General features: G+C 46.7%; 1 pseudogene; it reads right to left on the bottom strand.

Annotated features, from left to right (window-relative positions):
- Positions 1–6,239: 6,239 nt before the first annotated feature.
- LOC136480155 (thioredoxin reductase NTRB-like) lies at positions 6,240–10,253 on the bottom strand (annotated as a pseudogene).
- Positions 10,254–14,477: the final 4,224 nt, after the last annotated feature.

The following is a 14,477-nucleotide window of genomic DNA, read 5'->3' as shown; positions in this document are numbered from 1 at the left end:
AAATATATGCGAAACTAGCCTCTAGCCATTTCTTATGTGTACGTAGAAACGGTGAAACGTTTCGGTTTCGAATCACTTGCTGAAAAGACCGTTTGGAAGTGATTCTAGAGATTCTCATCATAAACTGAAACATTTCTCCTATCAAACGGGCCCTTATTTGTAAACACAAAGTAAGCCATGTGGCATTAAGAACTTCTGCAAAAACAAAAGAACTCCATCTTGTTAGACAATGACTGTGACAAGGATTATTTTCCTTGCTTCCCAAGTCTTCTTAGTCAATATATACCTAACTAACCCTTATCCTAGCGTAGGTAATTATCAATCTACATCTTCTACGTTTATTTTTTTACCTGTTCCCTGCCAATGTACGTACAATGGAAGTTTCCTGCCAGTTTGATAGATACGGAACTCCGGTTAAAAAAAAGATCTTCTACGTTTAGTCCACCGTTGACTTAACTGCTCTCGGTCCCTGTGCGTGTAATTCTGGCTCACGACGGCACATTCCCACTGCTCTCGGTACCTATGGCTTTTCTATATATCACTTCGCTCGGCAGGATAGATCCTCAAAATGTTTGCTGCGACCCTGTTCGACCTCTCCAGGTTCTGGTTTCCCCTACTCTAGCAGGTCGCTCGTCTTGTCCATCTTTTTTTTTTTTTTGTATATTGATGAGTACCTTGCTTTCTTTCCAAGCTCGCAGGACAATCGATTCTACAGGTCGCATTGCTTTGATCGATCCTAATGGCAGCAGAGATTATCACTTCTGCAGTTGCTCAGGAGGCTGTCAATCAGGTCCTATCAAGATTCAAGGACAGGTGTGAGCAGAACTCAGAAGCAAAGGACCGAATCGAGAGGATGGAGATGGCACACATCAAGCTAGAGGCTGCCCTCGAGACATCCAACAAGTGGAACATCACCACCAGAGCTCCATTGCTGCGATGGCAGAGCAAGCTCAAGCGCGCTGTGCAGGAGTGCGACCACACTCTTCGCAGGTGCAGGCAGCGCCTGCAGGAAGAGGAAGAGATGCAAAACAGTGTAAGGAGCTCCTCCTTTCCTAAGCAGATTGCTTATGCTACCAGGTCGTTCGTCTCGTCCATCTTTAGCCGTGGCAGCGAGGATGAGCTGAGAAGCTCTGCTGCCGTCCGGCGGTTCGAGAGGTATGCAGATGGTGCGAGTGAGTTCTTGAGGTATGTGGAGCTTGGTGGCACACCACGTAGATATATGTTCTTTGACCCTCTTATACGCCATCTTCTCGCTTGCAAACGAACAAAGTATTGCTTTGTTCGCGGGAGTCAACATCTGTCGTTTCTTTTACAGCCTTTTAGAACACATGACCATGGGGTGTATGGTAACCTAGTATTCTTACTTAAAGATAGCAATGCATCAGAGAACAATTTTCTTCTTGCCCTCAATTTACGGCTTTCCGAGAGTATCGACATAGTTGGTGTTGCAGTAAGCTGCCTACAGCTATTCATACCTCACTTGAGCTCAACGGTCGAGGCCGTGAAGACAAAGCTCACCCAGCTACCAACACAAGACTTGTGCTGGGTATCATCTGTTTGTGAACGCCAAAACAATCTTTACAGCATCTATTCAAAATGGCTTCAACCGAACCCGCTTTGTTGTCAGCAACAAGATCATTACTATGCCCAGAGCTACAATGCCACAAGCTCATCATCAGAATCATTGCTCTGTGATATATACATGGAACCAGTTATGCATGTGTACTTGTCGGCCCATGTATCACTCTCAGTTGAGAAGAACAAGCAAAGAGCGGTCATCGATGAAGAAAGTGAAACAAGTCGCACGAGAGACTTTCCTTATCTGAAATTTGGAATGCACTTCTTTCCCCGTACCTCCTTTCAAGATTTGTCGCCGAGAGTTGAGGGTTCAGCAACAGAGATGATCAACGGGGAGGCCGTGCAGCATGGCAGCTTTTGTGCGAACATTTCCTGCTTTGAACAACTGTGCAAGATGATGCTACCAAAGGCGGTAGATTGCCTTCATGGGAATGTTGCAGCTACCTCATATCAGATGCTGTGGAAGTCCAAGCATGGTGGCGCAATTCTTCGGGTGGAGAAGATCCCATGGAGACTAACCACTCAGAAAGACATGGGTGTAAAACATTCTGAACGACAGCAGGTCAAGAAGGTACAGGGATGGGCAAGTGCGAATAATGAGTTCATGAACTCGTGGATTGCGCACGCACCTGCCAAGTTTCTGGGCTCAGCCATGGACTGGATTCAGGCAGAGAAGCGACTGCCCCAACCGTTATTATTCATAACTAATTCCTGCGTTCATGATTGTCCAATCAAGTTGCTCTCTTTGCAATTTTACAGATCTTTTGCATGTAAGATAAAGTCATTGAGCATGTTCAATGCCTAAAGGATTTCATGGTACCAAGCGTGTGCCATTCGAGCATTGAGTTCTACTAGAGGAAACTCGTCATGATGGACAGCTAAGATAGATATGTCGACTGTCAAACAATCAAGCGTGTTCCTGATGGTGTGCATGTGTGTAAGCCTTCTTTTGTAACTACGTAATATTGTAGAGACTAAAAGGAGAAAATTGAAAAGGGATAAATAAAAGAACAGAGAGTGGAGATCTAGAAGAAGGATAGTTGGAGAGTTTCCCCAACTTGTGTCCATGTGTCTTCTCTGCACTTTCCAATTAATCTTCAATATGGTATCAAAAGTGGGTTGATTTTGTTTGATCCACTCAATTGCCATGGATTTCTAGCCGCTTGTGGTGTTAGGCACGCAGCTACAATTTGGTTGTCCTCATGCATATGGCCGGCTGCAGCTCGTTCTTGTTGCTGGTTGAGGTGGTTGTTGATTGCAGATGGATCCTACCAAAAGGATGATTTGGAGGCATTATAGTGGGAATCAAGGTTGACCGTCTTAGAGTTTTATATCCACATGGCTATAAGAAATAGAGTAATTAACTTTAGGGTGGGAGATTGTAACTGTTTTATGGTTCTGCTATCCATGAGCACTCTAAGGACATTTTGGATGACTTGGTGAAGTGTTCAACAATAAGGATGCAGGTGGCACTACCGGAATCCTCAAAATTGCCGAGTGTTTTTATGTTTGCCTAGTGTATTCCCTCGGGCACTCGATGAATAAGTTCTTTGCCGAGTGCCGTGCTAAAAACACTCGGCAAACATGATGTTTTGCCGAGTGTCAAAACAAAAACACTCGGCAAAGAGGTTGTTTGCCGAGTGTTAAAAAAATACACTCGGCAAACAAAAAAAATCTTTTTTCTGAAAAACAAAGAGAAGAAAAAAATAAAAAAAAACTTTGTCGAGTGCTCAGATCTAAAACACTCGGCAAAAAAAAGTAGTAGAAGAAAAAAATTAAAAAAACTTTGCCGAGTGCCCCATCTGGGACACTCTGCAAACAACGAAAATATCTACTTAACCTAACCGCGTCCAGCACCCCACCCGCCCTCCCGTCCCCACCCCTTCTCTTTCCTCCCGCCCCCAGCGCCCCCTCCCCTTCTCCGCGCACGCACACGCGCCGCCCCCTCCTCCCTCTCCGGCGCCGGCGCAGCCTGCCCTTCCCTCCTCCCTCGATGGAGCGGCCCGCCCTCCCCTCCTCCCTCGTCGACTCGGCCCGCCCTGCCCTCCTCCCTCGTCGGCGCGGCCCGCCCTCCCCTCCTCCCTCGCCAGCGCGGCCTACCCTGTCTCTCCCGGATCCGGCTGCGTCGCCACCCTTCCGGCCCTCCCTCTCCAGATCCGGTGGTGCCTCCCTCCCCTCCTCTCCCGGCCGCTCCCTTCTTCCCCTCCCCTCCCTTCTTCCCCGCCCTCCCTTCTTCCCCTTCCCTCCCTTCTTCCCCGACGCGGCCTCCCCACCGGCGAGATCCGGCGGCTGGTGCCGCCCCCTCCCTCCCTCCCTCCCTCCCCCAACAGCGAGATCCAGGGAGGGCCACCGGCGGTGCACCCCAGGCGGTGGTGGAGGGGTGGCCCGGCATTGCGGGCGTGGCACGGATCCATGGCGTGGCGTCTCTCTCCCTCTGGCAGCGCCCTCTCTCCTCCCTCCGGTGGTGGCGTGGCACAGGGAGGCCGGACCCGGTGGCAGCGCAGCGCGGGGAGGCCGGATCCGACGGCGGCGTGGCACGGGGAGGGCGGATCCGGTGGTGCCCTTTCTCCCTCCTGTGGCGCCCTCTCTTCTATCTCCCTCCGATGGTGGTGCGGCATGGGGAGGCTGGATCCGGTGGCGGCGTGGCGCGGGGAGGCTGGATCCGGCGGTGGCGCGACGCGGGGAGGCTGGATCTGGTGGCGGAGCAGCGCGGGGAGGCCGGATCCGATGGCGCCCTTTCTTCCTCCGGCGGCACCCTCTCTTCTCTCTCCCTCCGGTGGTGGCACATCGCGGGGAGGTTTGATCCGGTGGCGGCGCGGGCGGGCCAGCGCCGGTGCGAGCGGGGTGGCCGGATCCGGCGGCGCCCTTTCTTCCTCCGATGGCTGATGCTTTTTTTTTATTTTTTTCAAAAAATGTTTGCCGAGTGTTTTTGGGGCACTCGGCAAAGTCTTCGCCGAGTGCCCAACGAAAAACACTCGGTAAAGCAGTGTTTGCCGATAAATCATTTGCCGAGTGTAACACTCGGCAAACGGTTTGCCAAGTGTTTTGGGGGCACTCGGCAAAGCTCGTGTATCCGGTAGTGTGGGCACCCAATAGTGTTTTTTTGGGCCAGCTAACTAGTTACAGTCAAATGTCATTCTAGTTCCCTTGTCCCCTCACTCAAATTACGTGAAATCCCAATCTAGTTCATGATCTTGGCATGTAAATTGGCACAAAATAGCTTCATATCACTTTAAATCATTTGCAACATATTTAAATGAATTTCGCTGAAAGTTAAGGTGTGAATGGGAGCTTTTAGTTCCAAGGTCCTGCGGTGGATATGGGACAAACATATTGATCTTCACACATAAATTGGCTTAACATTAAGTAACAGTAAATTTCGCTAAATTTTTAACGTGTGAGCGTGAGCTTTTAGTCTGTGGGTCCTCCTTTTTACGTGGGGCCCACAAGTTGATCTTGGTGCACAAATCGGCACATGTAGCTTCATACACTTCAAATTTCGAACACGAGCTTTTTGGTTCATATCATTTTGAATCATTTCTAAAAATTTCAGTTAATTTCGCTAAAATTTTAAGATGTGAAGCTTTTGGTCCGAGATCCGACTTTTGATGATGGGGGTTCACATGCAGATCTTGCTACACTTGAACTATGCATCATGCGGGTCAAGCTAGACTGGACCAACAAAATGGTGGATTCAGTTCAGGGATAAAATATGCACCGACCGCTTTGGGCTGAGTTCGGGTTGGGCCTCAGTAGGCCGCCTACTATTTTTCAATTTTAAAATAAATAAATAAAAGGAATGTTTTGTGTCAACCTCGGGCTGAGCTGATATTTTTTAATGTAAAACTAAAAGAGAGCAATGCCTAGGTCCTATCCAATAAGGTTCACGGACCAGGCCACGCTTGGTGGGTTGAGTCGGGCCGGTCCAACTTTGCTGAGTTCTAAACTTCTAATTGGCATAAAGTAGTTTCGTTTCATATTGAGGCATACCAAATAAATTTTAGTAAATTTCTCTATGATGTTAAAGTGTGAGCACGAGAGTTTAGTTCTAGGGTCCAACTTTGATGTGGGGCTCATATGTTGATCTAGCAGCCTAATTGGCACGAAGTAGCTCTCTATTGTATTGAATCATCTCGAATAAATTAATTTTAGTCAAATTTGATAAAATTATAAAATATGAACATGAGAATTTAAATCCAAGGCCTGCATAGTCTAGTACGCAACCCAGTTGTAAGTAGAGTGGTAGAATACGGCCAATCATACAAGAGAAAGTTGCAGCCCACTAGCCTGAATAGGCCCCCATCAAACGGATATTCATGCGGCTAGTGAGAGTAGGAATCGTGGATCTGCACAATCTATGCCTTATGTGACGGTAACTCCCCTGAAAAGAAAGAGAGAATGAAACTGAGCTGAAGCTGAAAGGCTGCTAGACATTTGATGGGTATGAGCTCAGCGTAGCAACACGAATAACATAGCGACCATATTGACAATGAAGATATCTAAAAGGATAAGTTCATAGCCGGTGAACATGACGGTTTGCAGTACATAACTATAAGTTTAAAGTTCTGGATCATAATGAGAAGAATATATAGTGTGCTACTAAGCAGCGTGATTATTCAGGTTTTATTTTCAATCATGACAACCCATGGCATACCGCTCATAAGACTGCGGCTTATATTATATTACGGCACCGTCAACTGATCTAGTCAATCAGACACTCGATCATCAGACTTGCCCTCCTGTGCACCGACCCCGACCTCCTGCAGATAGTGCTCAGCATCCAAAGCGGCCATGCACCCTGCAACATCCACAAGTAAATAATAGATATAATTACATATTGGTCACGAGCATCCACAAGTATATATATGCTATGCTGATGAAACCACCAATGCCAGTTTCCTAGATTGATTGATCTTATAAAGAGACAATGAGACCAACCACCATTCTGACTTGTACATCACTACTATTGCAAAAAGAGATTGTTGAAAGCAGATGCATCTTGTATGCAGATTTTCATGATAAAACAGGTAATTGTTAACTCTTTCTAAACAAAGGATGAAGTAGGCACAATTGCCATTTATGCAGCTTATGAGAATTTACTTTGCCAAGTAGAATTTATCATAATTTCAATACTTTTGTTAAAAAACATTTCAAATGATCCAGTATATGTTGATTGAAGCATTTTCTAGATCAACGGTTTTTTAAAAGCTAAAGTCAGGACTCTACTTGCTATTGTTTAGTAAACTCTTAATCTTATTATCATGGTTCTAAATAACCTGCTATAGTCTAGCTATAGCTTTGTTATAGCCCACCTGTAGCTTTGCTATAGTCTTTTCATAGGGTCTATTGCCACAATATTGTCAATCACTACTACAGAAAACATTTTCATCAATGGATCATTAAAAACGCTTATGAAAATATAACACTGCCGTTTCATGATACAAACTAGCATTGAATATCATTTTCACCAATGCTTCGTTCATGATACGAGGCTACGAGCCCACGGTGAAATTGATTTCACAACTATAAAAGGACCATGAGCTCCAAATACCTTAATTCCGATCCCAATCCTCTAGCCGCCCCATCCTCAGTTGCCCACTCCTCACCTATCCCCTCCTCACCCACCCCACCTCTCTTACCTACCCAAATCTCTCTCCACCACAGCGGCAAGGCATGCAGACCCGATGGCATAGCTTGCGTATGCCAGTGGGGCGCCTCTTCCTCTCCCCTACTCCACTCCAAGCACACCATGGCGGCCTCGGACGCACCCCCTGTTGTCACCCACACACCACTACACGAAGAACATAGTCGAGCCCTGCGGAGGGATGCCCCGATCTGGTGAGATTGCCCTCCCTCTCTCTCTTCCTCAACTCTTGCTCCCTATCTCTCATTCGTAGATCTGATGTGGAGGCATCCTGATTCGCGCGTGACATGCTTAGATCCTTGGGGGTAGGGGGGTTGCCCGGCTCAGGAGTGACTTTCATATAGCAGAGCTAGGAGAGGCTCACGGGCGGTGGTCTCGGAGTGGGCCCTCATCCTCTTCACTTCTCCTCTCTCTCGATCTCAACGATAGGTCCATGGTGGGCAATGAACATGCTAGCAAGCTCGTCAGCAGGTTCGGCGCCAAACCATTACACAGAGGTGGGCATGCACCCCGCCTCTCAAAAAAATATTTTTTGGCCATATGTGTTCATCTGTTTCGTAGCAGTGAAGTTCCTCTAATCGATATGTTTGCATATTGATCACTTGCTATTGCAATAGGAGTGAACGAATATTCGTAAAAGAATCATAGAGCTGTAGAGTACCTGATCCAGCGGCAGTTATCGCCTGGCGATATTTCTTGTCCTGCACGTCGCCAGCAGCGAAGACTCCCTTCACACTGGTGTGGGTGGAGCCCGGCTTGGTGACCACGTATCCCGCCGGCGAGTCAAGCTCGAGCTGCCCACCCAGGAACTCCGTCGCCGGCGTGTGCCCGATGGCGAAGAAGAGACCAGCCACCTGAAGATCCTTGACCTCACCACTCACCAGGTTCTTGACCTTGATGCCAGCCAACCGACGGCCGCCACCGCCGCCTTCTGCGCCACCAAACGCCTGGACAACCACCGAGTTCCAGACGACCTGGATCTTGGGGTTCTTGAGCACCCTGTCCTGCATGATCTTGGAAGCCCGGAAGGTGCTCCGGCGGTGGACGATGTAGACGCGGGAGCCGTACTTGGTGAGGAAGCTGGACTCCTCCATGGCGGAGTCGCCGCCGCCTACGACGGCGAGCGGCCTGTCACGGAAGATGGGGGCCGGGCCGTCGCAGACGGCGCAGGCGGAGATGCCGTGGTTCCAGTACGCGTCGGACCCGGGGAAGTGCAGGCGGCGCGCGACGGCGCCCGTGGCGACGATGACGGCATCGGCGAGGACGGTCGTGGACTTATCCGAGACGACGCGGAAGGGGCGGGCGGAGAGGTCGACGGTGGTGACGGTCTCGTTGACGAATCTGGTGCCGAAGCGCAGGGACTGGTCGCGGCAGCGCTTCATCAGGTCGCCGCCCATGATGCCCGCAGGGAAGCCCGGGAAGTTCTCGACGACGGTGGTGGTGGTGAGCTGCCCGCCCGCGGCCACGCCGTTGCCATCCAGCCCTCGAAGAGAACGGGCTTGAGGTCCGCGCGGGCCGCGTAGATCGCCGCCGTGTGCGCCGCGGGGCCGCTCCCGATGATGCACACGCGTGTGCGGAGCGGCGGATCCCTCCATTGCGGCTGCTTACTTGTGCTGGCTTGGCTTCGCGGCGGCGATCTGTCTCAATTCAGCTCGCGCAGTAGTCTGCATGGTCACTGGTCGGCTGAAGTCCATTTAAAGACCACCAGCCAATCTGTGGCCGCGGTGTGACGTGTCAATCATGGTCGCCCTCGCCCCCCAATGCTTTATGGATTGAAAAAAAACTTTAATTTTAATAAAAATATAAAAATAACCTGTGGCAAAAGAAAATTTTAAGAAAACTAATACTTTCATTAAAATAATGGAAATGATTGTGTTGGATGACTCATAAATTTTTAATTTTTCTTAAATGGTTAGCAATTTTTTAGACCACTAAATAAATAACAAAAACCTACTCAACTTTGATGAGGACTAACTTAGCAGAAGAATTTGGTGTGGACAATCGATTTTGTTAATATGTAGAATGCCATCTTGTATATTTTAAATTGTTTAGCTCAAATATCTTAAGTGACATACTGATACTAAAGAGCTAAGTGAGTTCCAAAGTGACATTCTTCCTTCTTCTAGAGAAATTACTACACCTTATATATACTGACACATTTAACCTCATAAAAATGGCACTAAAATCGTGCAAGTTGAGAATTGAAGGTAACTTCGAAAGCGACTCTTCTAGTAAGTCCAAGCTAGGTCATTTTCAAAGTGGCTAACTCTAGTAGGTCACTTAGCACATTTAGCAATGAAGCAAGAAGGTATACAATTGGCATTGTGTGTACTAGCAAAATGGAATATTCAAATCTACACCAAATATTCATGTTTTTAAACTTTATAACAAATAGTTAGCAATTTCCAAGACCACTAAATAAATATTGTAACAAAAAACTACTCATCTTTGATGAGGACCCTAACATAGATGAAGAATAATGTGGTGTGGAAAATTCATTTTGCTAATATTTTAAAATTGCCCCATTCAAATATTTTAAGTGGCATACAGGAGAGCTAGGTCGCCACTTCCAAAGTGGCATTCTACCTTGTTGTGGAGAAATTATATTAGTAACACCTTATACTGACACAACCTCTTCAAGATGGCACTAAATTGGTACAAGTTAGGAATTGAAGGTCTATTCGAAAGCGACTGTTCTAGTGAGTCCAAGTTAGGTCATTTTCAAAGTGACTAACACTAGTAGGTCACTTATTAGCACATTTAGGAATGAAGCAAATTTGAAGGTAGATAATTGGTGTTGTGTGTATTAGCAAAATGGAATATTCAAATATACACCAACTTTTCAAATGTAAGGTGACTTCCAAAGCAACTCTTCTAGTACATATATAGTCGTGCCACTTTCGTTGTGACTGACTCTAGTATGTCACCTAGCACATTTTGGAATTGAGCAATTCTAAAGATATACAGGTTGTGTCACATTCATAGTGACTAACCTCCTCAAAATGCAAACATGGCCGGGCTCCTTCCGCATAGCTGCTGTCCATGCACTGGGTAGTGGACAGACATGTATGCGTGCACGCTGCGGCCTCTCTTAATCTGTATACGTACTATAAGGTAAAACCCTACCTGTATTGAGTAGTGTTGTGATTTGTCCAGTTGCAAGTAGGTGCTAACACTGAAGTTTTATAGGAGTATAGCAGTGTCGATAAAAAGCATGGGGTTAAGGATCCATCAAGATATGGTGACAAACTGTGGGATGGTGTGCTTGTTTTTGCAATCACCTATGGGCTGTGAAGTGCAGCACCCTGTTGCAGACAATGCACAATTCGATTTGCAGCTGCTGCCCTTGCTGTCACGTGTCCTAGCTGGCGAGAGCTGCAGAGTAGGCGAGTGGGTCATTTCCTAAGCAATATATGTGCCATTTTTTTTACCATCTGCCTAAGGATACCGTCTCGACTCTCGACACCATATCGTTCATATCTAAATTCAAAATTAAGCAATATATATGTGTCATTTTTATCATCAGATGAGGTCTTCGTGAGGGTGAAATTCGATAAGCAATTTGGCCTAATCTTGCTGCTGACTTGAACACGCTGCCTTTTGTCGTTAATAAAAAAAACATGTTCAACATATATATGCCAAGCATCTACACTCACGCTACATATATACTATACTTGATTCATCATACAAACATAACAAAAAAAATGTTCAACATACATACACACATTTGGCAGTTTGTTTTCATGATAGCATAGCACTGAACAGAGATGCTTTAACGCATGTGATGAATAAATGCATACACCAACCTATATGTTGGTGAAAGACTCCACAAATAGAGAGTTGATAGTTTCCTTGATGGCATGATTATTGTTATACACATCACCTTTGTATATAAACCCCATTGTTCTAGCCAGGTTGAATATCCTTTCCACTAACTCCTTTGGTTGGGCTCTATCTGGTTTAAGCCACTCATTAATATCTTTCCATGATTATTCTATCAGTGCCTTTATGGCATGATTATTGTTATACACATCACCTTTGTATATAAACTCCATTGTTGTAGCCAGGTTGAATATCCTTGCCACTAACTCCTTTGGTTGAGCTCTATCTGGTTTAATTAAGCCACTCCTCATTAATATCTTTCCATGATTCTTCTATCAGTGCCTTTATCCTTTCACGTGCTAAAGCCACTGAAATACGAGTGAGACAACCTACTAGTGAGAGACCCACCGCCGGCCCCCTGCCTTCTTCCGGGCGAGCTCGCCAGCGACAGGGCAGGAGGGCCGGTTCCCCTTCCTCCTCTCCTTCCCCTCCATATCTCCTTGTAATATTCCCTAGTGGAATAAGCCCCTTCATGGGAGTTTTGAGGACATCTATCCTCATCTCCGTCACGTTGGAGGTGGGCGGACTGCTCGCAGCCATGGTGGCCGGCGAGGGTCTCCACCAAATCGATGCGGTGAGTACTTCAATAAAGCCCTACTACTCTCCCGTGCTTCCTCCTTCCTCGCTCCCTGGCAGTATGGGCGGCATGGCGCCGTTCTCATCCAGATCGAGTGAAGGTGGAGGCGTGGACAATGACAGCTTCAGCAACACCGGCGACCTCGACCCGCCACACGCAGACATGGCGGAGTAGCCATCCTCATCGTCCCCACGTCCGAGCATGCTGCGCAACTTGGACTGCTGGATTTCCATCCGGATCTACGGCGTCTAGGCTGTGCTCGCGGCTGGGGGCAACGACGGTGGGGAGGTTGGGGCGGCACCAAGAAAGGGCGAGGAGGACAAACACGACCTTGGCGATGGCGTGCCACCCGAGTGGATGCTGCTGCTCATCATGATAGAGGCGTACACAGGAATCCTCCACCGGACCTAGGCCAAACCAGGTGGCCTTGAGGACCACCATGACGACTACGGCGCCGGGGCAGCGCTCTTCCCCTGTGGAGTCGTCTATGCACTGCTCGCTGCTGTCCGAGCGCCCAACTGGGGCGTACCAAAGGGAAGCCACCGGGCTTCCTTCCTCCTACGTGGTTGGGCCAGTGCGGACACCAGTGCGGGTGCAGCAGGGTGCTGGTTCCTTGGCCCTCTTCCCCGGCGACGACGACATGCTCGGTGGCAGCCCCGTTGCCGCCGTGCGAGGCGCTCCTGGAGGCGGCTGGGTTCAAATGCAGATGGGAGAGGACGGTTGCACTTCGGATGTGGTGTGCAGCTTGTCTACGTGGCCAATCCTGAGCCTCTTCCTTTGAGTGGTCCACAAGGTGCTGCCACGATGCACGGGCCCACAACCTGTGCTTTGGGGCCTGCCAAGGCAACGTGTTCTACATGCAGGAGCGAGTGTTCTACTCCTCCGACCTCCCATGGTGACATGTGCCATGTTCCAATTTGAATGCCGTGTCAAGCATGTAGAGCACGGTCATGGTTCCAACGCCGTGTGTGTTCAACAGGCACAACAAGACTTTCATTTCTATCAACCTGCTTTTCTGTTTTTCTGCGGACATGGAAGTGGTAAAGCAGCTATCAGTGTTTGGGTTGACCACCAACGATAGTTGATGCTGGTCCTCAGATTTAACACGAATGGATGTGGATCCATTCTCTTGAGCCTGGTGGAGCCTCCATTCTATCTACGGCTCAAGACTAATTATCCTCGAGGACACAGGCCGATCAGACAGTCGAGGGGAGCGCCGACTGCGCTATCGAGTGCGAGAATGAGGACCCTCGATGCTTCTATCGTGGCCACTTCTCGTGGGCCCTATGGTCCCGACGGGGCCCGCGCCCCCGACGGAAGCATCACCCATGCCTTAGTTTAGCAGTAGCTTTCTCTTGTATGTGCTATGTAATCTAAGAATTCTTTTCCCACACTTAGTGTAACGTGCCTTAACGTTATATATTAAAAGTTGTTGTTGTAAAAAAAAGCCACTGAAATATTGTGCTCCTTCATGCAGCTGTCGATGGTTGAAGCTACGTCACAAGTCGTTGCTTCCTGCAAAAGTGCACCATTGCTTCATTTAACTGATCTAAAAGATTGGTTAACCATATATCTCAAGCTACCAATATCTCTATCGAAAAAAGCTAGGCACATTTATGCTGTTTCTGAAACTTTATTTACATCATCTAATTAACTTTGAAACTAAGAACGAATGCGGCGCAATCTTAATATTATTAACCAGAGGTCTCCAATGGAGCTTACACATCAATCGTGACATGACGTCAGTAGTAGGAAAAAGAGATAAATCCTTGAAATTTCTCATAAAAACCAGAAACATTTCGCTTATAATTTCGTTGTCTCTAATCATCATTGGTAATAAATAGCCATTGTGTCTTTTCAATTTTTCTAAAAAAAATATAAACCTCAATGTGTAAATAACAAAATATGGATTCACGATGTCAAAAAAGGTAGGCAACGTGAGTTGATATAATTTAAGCTAATCAACTAAATCATATTAACAATTGACATATGTGCAATCCAAAGAATTATAACAAATATTGAGATTATAGAGTATCTAAATGGGCTTTGTGCTCAGAACATAATAGAGGGTGTCATAGTAAATATATTCAATTTTGACTAGTTATATGTACTTTTATCCCACAAAAAATTTAATATGTTTGTACCATAAGATTCTAGGATATGCAGGAGCACCGTTCGCGGAATAATGTGATGTACAAACACTAGTTTTTGTTTTGTTTTGAGGATCAAAAGTTTATACCTCGTATGATTCTGAAAGATCATCTGACAGCCTCAGAATTACGCATGGTGCACGCACCATTTTAGGCATGCTACAAACCCACTCAAAAGATTTTGTTGTTGCTATTTCTCCCATTCCAAGAAATGAAGCGCAACTTAGTAGTTGCGAAGAACTACTTATTGCTGAAACCTGTAAATGCTCATCAACGATTCCTGGGACATACCTCTCATCACACCATTTCACCTCCATATTGTAAGCTCTCACGAGCTCTATTAACTACATATACCAAATACAGAAAACTTAGCTAGCTGCTTCAAAAAAAAATTACATATATCAACTCCAACGATTCAAGAAAGCAAAGAATACCAATAATGGGGTAACCTCGAAGAAATTATATAACATATTAGTCACTTTTGATGTTATTAAAAAAATCTAAGAAGTTTGCCCTTCAAATGTATTTAGAAAACTAGAGCTTAATTTATCCCAAAGAACAAAATATAGTTTGTAGAACTGATGTAGCACCCGGTTTTACACTACCCGAGATCTGGACATCACTGTCGGTTCTAAAACCCACTTCA

Source organism: Miscanthus floridulus, chromosome 9 (assembly GCF_019320115.1).
Source record: "Miscanthus floridulus cultivar M001 chromosome 9, ASM1932011v1, whole genome shotgun sequence".
In the NCBI taxonomy this organism is placed as follows: Eukaryota; Viridiplantae; Streptophyta; class Magnoliopsida; order Poales; family Poaceae; genus Miscanthus; species Miscanthus floridulus.
The sequence above is the reverse complement of the archived record's forward strand: the minus strand, read 5'-3'. Positions and strand labels throughout refer to the sequence as shown.